We start from the raw sequence: 6214 nt of genomic DNA on the forward strand, positions 1-6214 counted from the left end.
AAAAAAATTTTTGACTTTTTTTGTCCGATTTTGACGCCTTACTATACTATGACGTTTTTTATGACATTTTGAGGTCAAAAAATTTTTTGACTTTTTTTGGCCGAAAAAAACGCCATACTATACTATGACGTTTTTTATGACATTTTGAGGTCAAAAAATTTTTTGACTTTTTTTGGCCGAAAAAAACGCCATACTATACTATGACGTTTTTTATGACATTTTGAGGTCAAAAAATGTTTTGACTTTTTTTGTCCGATTTTGACGCCTTACTATACTATGACGTTTTTTATGACATTTTGAGGTCAAAAATTTTTTTGACTTTTTTTGGCCGAAAAAAACGCCATACTATACTATGACGTTTTTTATGAATTTTTGAGGTCAAAAAAATTTTTGACTTTTTTTGTCCGATTTTGACGCCTTACTATACTATGACGTTTTTTATGACATTTTGAGGTCAAAAAAAATTTGGACTTTTTTTGCCCGAAAAAAACGCCATACTATACTATGACTTTTTTTATGACATTTTGAGGTCAAAAAAAATTTGGACTTTTTTTGCCCGAAAAAAACGCCATACTATACTATGACGTTTTTTATGACATTTTGACGTCAAAAAATTTTTTGACTTTTTTTGGCCGAAAAAAACGCCATACTATACTATGACGTTTTTTATGAATTTTTGAGGTCAAAAATTTTTTTGACTTTTTTTGGCCGAAAAAAACGCCATACTAAACTATGACGTTTTTTATGACATTTTGAGGTAAAAAATTTTTTTGACTTTTTTTGGCCGAAAAAAACGCCATACTATACTATGACGTTTTTTATGAATTTTTGAGGTCAAAAATTTTTTTGACTTTTTTTGTCCGAAAAAAACGCCATACTATACTATGACGTTTTTTATGACATTTTGAGGTCAAAAAAATTTTTGACTTTTTTTGTCCGATTTTGACGCCTTACTATACTATGACGTTTTTTATGACATTTTGAGGTCAAAAAAAATTTGGACTTTTTTTGCCCGAAAAAAACGCCATACTATACTATGACGTTTTTTGACATTTTGAGGTCAAAAACATTTTTGACTTTTTTTGGCCGAAAAAAACGCCATACTATACTATGACGTTTTTTATGAATTTTTGAGGTCAAAAATTTTTTTGACTTTGTTTGGCCGAAAAAAAACGCCATACTATACTATGACGTTTTTTATGACATTTTGAGGTCAAAAAAATTTTTGACTTTTTTTGTCCGATTTTGACGCCTTACTATACTATGACGTTTTTTATGACATTTTGAGGTCAAAAAATTTTTTGACTTTTTTTGCCCGAAAAAAACACCATACTATACTATGACGTTTTTTATGACATTTTGAGGTCAAAAAAAATTTGGACTTTTTTTGTCCGATTTTGACGCCTTACTATACTATGACATTTTTTATGAATTTTTGAGGTTAAAAAAATTTTTGACTTTTTTTGTCCGATTTTGACGCCTTACTATACTATGACGTTTTTTATGACATTTTGAGGTCAAAAAAAATTTGGACTTTTTTTGCCCGATTTTGACGCCTTACTATACTATGACGTTTTTTATGACATTTTGAGGTCAAAAAATTTTTTGACTTTTTTTGCCCGAAAAAAACACCATACTATACTATGACGTTTTTTATGACATTTTGAGGTCAAAAAAAATTTGGACTTTTTTTGCCCGAAAAAAACGCCATACTATACTAGGACGTTTTTTATGAATTTTTGAGGTCAAAAATTTTTTTGACTTTTTTTGGCCGAAAAAAAACGCCATACTAAACTATGACGTTTTTTATGACATTTTGAGGTCAAAAATTTTTTTGACTTTTTTTGGCCGAAAAAAACGCCATACTATACTATGACGTTTTTTATGAATTTTTGAGGTCAAAAATTTTTTTGACTTTTTTTGTCCGAAAAAAACGCCATACTATACTATGACGTTTTTTATGACATTTTGAGGTCAAAAAAATTTTTGACTTTTTTTGTCCGATTTTGACGCCTTACTATACTATGACGTTTTTTATGACATTTTGAGGTCAAAAACATTTTTGACTTTTTTTGGCCGAAAAAAACGCCATACTATACTATGACGTTTTTTATGAATTTTTGAGGTCAAAAATTTTTTTGACTTTGTTTGGCCGAAAAAAACGCCATACTATACTATGACGTTTTTTATGACATTTTGAGGTCAAAAAATTTTTTGACTTTTTTTGTCCGATTTTGACGCCATACTATACTATGACGTTTTTTATGACATTTTGAGGTCAAAAAATTTTTTGACTTTTTTTGCCCGAAAAAAACACCATACTATACTATGACGTTTTTTATGACATTTTGAGGTCAAAAAAAATTTGGACTTTTTTTGCCCGAAAAAAACGCCATACTATACTATGACGTTTTTTATGACATTTTGAGGTCAAAAAAATTTTTGACTTTTTTTGTCCGATTTTGACGCCTTACTATACTATGACGTTTTTTATGACATTTTGAGGTCAAAAACATTTTTGACTTTTTTTGGCCGAAGAAAACGCCATACTATACTATGACGTTTTTTATGAATTTTTGAGGTCAAATTTTTTTTTGACTTTTTTTGTCCGAAAAAAACGCCATACTATACTATGACGTTTTTTATGACATTTTGAGGTCAAAAAAATTTTTGACTTTTTTTGTCCGATTTTGACGCCTTACTATACTATGACGTTTTTTATGACATTTTGAGGTCAAAAAAAATTTGGACTTTTTTTGCCCGAAAAAAACGCCATACTATACTATGACGTTTTTTATGACATTTTGAGGTCAAAAAAATTTTTGACTTTTTTTGTCCGATTTTGACGCCTTACTATACTATGACGTTTTTTATGAATTTTTGAGGTCAAAAATTTTTTTGACTTTTTTTGGCCGAAAAAAACGCCATACTAAACTATGACGTTTTTTATGACATTTTGAGGTCAAAAATTTTTTTGACTTTTTTTGGCCGAAAAAAACGCCATACTATACTATGACGTTTTTTATGACATTTTGAGGTCAAAAAATGTTTTGACTTTTTTTGTCCGATTTTGACGCCTTACTATACTATGACGTTTTTTATGACATTTTGAGGTCAAAAATTTTTTTGACTTTTTTTGGCCGAAAAAAACGCCATACAATACTATGACGTTTTTTATGAATTTTTGAGGTCAAAAAAATTTTTGACTTTTTTTGTCCGATTTTGACGCCTTACTATACTATGACGTTTTTTATGACATTTTGAGGTCAAAAAAAATTTGGACTTTTTTTGCCCGAAAAAAACGCCATACTATACTATGACTTTTTTTATGACATTTTGAGGTCAAAAAAAATTTGGACTTTTTTTGCCCGAAAAAAACGCCATACTATACTATGACGTTTTTTATGACATTTTGACGTCAAAAAATTTTTTGACTTTTTTTGGCCGAAAAAAACGCCATACTATACTATGACGTTTTTTATGAATTTTTGAGGTCAAAAAGTTTTTTGACTTTTTTTGGCCGAAAAAAACGCCATACTAAACTATGACGTTTTTTATGACATTTTGAGGTCAAAAATTTTTTTGACTTTTTTTGGCCGAAAAAAATGCCATACTATACTATGACGTTTTTTATGAATTTTTGAGGTCAAAAATTTTTTTGACTTTTTTTGTCCGAAAAAAACGCCATACTATACTATGACGTTTTTTATGACATTTTGAGGTCAAAAAAATTTTTGACTTTTTTTGTCCGATTTTGACGCCTTACTATACTATGACGTTTTTTATGACATTTTGAGGTCAAAAAAAATTTGGACTTTTTTTGCCCGAAAAAAACGCCATACTATACTATGACGTTTTTTATGACATTTTGAGGTCAAAAACATTTTTGACTTTTTTTGGCCGAAAAAAAACGCCATACTATACTATGACGTTTTTTATGAATTTTTGAGGTCAAAAAAAATTTGGACTTTTTTTGCCCGAAAAAAACGCCATACTATACTATGACGTTTTTCATGACATTTTGAGGTCAAAAAATTTTTTGACTTTTTTTGTCCGATTTTGACGCCTTACTATACTATGACGTTTTTTATGACATTTTGAGGTCAAAAATTTTTTTGACTTTTTTTGGCCGAAAAAAACGCCATACTATACTATGACGTTTTTTATGAATTTTTGAGGTCAAAAAAATTTTTGACTTTTTTTGTCCGATTTTGACGCCTTACTATACTATGACGTTTTTTATGACATTTTGAGGTCAAAAAAAATTTGGACTTTTTTTGCCCGAAAAAAACGCCATACTATACTATGACTTTTTTTATGACATTTTGAGGTCAAAAAAAATTTGGACTTTTTTTGCCCGAAAAAAAACGCCATACTATACTATGACGTTTTTTATGACATTTTGACGTCAAAAAATTTTTTGACTTTTTTTGGCCGAAAAAAACGCCATACTATACTATGACGTTTTTTATGAATTTTTGAGGTCAAAAAGTTTTTTGACTTTTTTTGGCCGAAAAAAACGCCATACTAAACTATGACGTTTTTTATGACATTTTGAGGTCAAAAATTTTTTTGACTTTTTTTGGCCGAAAAAAATGCCATACTATACTATGACGTTTTTTATGAATTTTTGAGGTCAAAAATTTTTTTGACTTTTTTTGTCCGAAAAAAACGCCATACTATACTATGACGTTTTTTATGACATTTTGAGGTCAAAAAAATTTTTGACTTTTTTTGTCCGATTTTGACGCCTTACTATACTATGACGTTTTTTATGACATTTTGAGGTCAAAAAAAATTTGGACTTTTTTTGCCCGAAAAAAACGCCATACTATACTATGACGTTTTTTATGACATTTTGAGGTCAAAAACATTTTTGACTTTTTTTGGCCGAAAAAAAACGCCATACTATACTATGACGTTTTTTATGAATTTTTGAGGTCAAAAATTTTTTTGACTTTGTTTGGCCGAAAAAAACGCCATACTATACTATGACGTTTTTTATGACATTTTGAGGTCAAAAAAATTTTTGACTTTTTTTGTCCGATTTTGACGCCTTAATATACTATGACGTTTTTTATGACATTTTGAGGTCAAAAAATTTTTTGACTTTTTTTGCCCGAAAAAAACACCATACTATACTATGACGTTTTTTATGACATTTTGAGGTCAAAAATTTTTTTGACTTTTTTTGTCCGAAAAAAACGCCATACTATACTATGACGTTTTTTATGACATTTTGAGGTCAAAAAATTTTTTGACTTTTTTTGTCCGATTTTGACGCCTTACTATACTATGACGTTTTTTATGACATTTTGAGGTCAAAGAATTTTTTGACTTTTTTTGGCCGAAAAAAACGCCATACTATACTATGACGTTTTTTATGACATTTTGAGGTCAAAAATTTTTTTGACTTTTTTTGTCCAATTTTGACGCCTTACTATACTATGACGTTTTTTATGATATTTTGAGGTCAAAAAAATTTTTGACTTTTTTTGTCCAATTTTGACGCCTTACTATACTATGACGTTTTTTATGACATTTTGAGGTCAAAAAAATTTTTGACTTTTTTTGGCCGAAAAAAACGCCATACTATACTATGACATTTTTTATGACATTTTGAGGTCTTCCTAAAAAATCATTTTTTGGCATATTTTGACGTCTTCGTATACTATGATGTTTTTATTCAGTATTCAACACCTTTCAAGATATGGACTATATAGTCTTTTTTTTAGGATAGATTACGATTCATAACACAAAATATCAGGCCAAGTATATCGCTGTTTCCTACAACAATCAGACGTGTCCAATAATATAGCCTATGTATTTAATATATAGGCTATATTTAATATTTGTATTTTATTGTGTCAGCTTTTAACTATACAAGCATGTAGTGTAGTCGAACAAGAATGTGCATGGCGAATCAAATCCCAAACAATCCACGAACCAATAAATGACACATCTTGATTGCACTTAATTTTATTGAGCACTAGATGCCCTACTCGAGCACTGTGTCATTGAAGCCTCGGGTAATGAACCATCTTTTGAATCAGGTGTGGAAGCTTCAACAAAGCCTCGATCAGCCATCACTAATTAAGTTCCCATCGTAAATCTCAGCCATTGGGCATTTGGAAAGAACCACAAGATGGCGCCGCCAATTCACTCATCGAAACGGGCCGCGGCCCTCCTTCCCACCGCCCACGGAACGATGAAC

The sequence above is a fragment of the Toxotes jaculatrix genome, chromosome 19, assembly GCF_017976425.1.
Source record: "Toxotes jaculatrix isolate fToxJac2 chromosome 19, fToxJac2.pri, whole genome shotgun sequence".
Taxonomy (NCBI): domain Eukaryota; kingdom Metazoa; phylum Chordata; class Actinopteri; family Toxotidae; genus Toxotes; species Toxotes jaculatrix.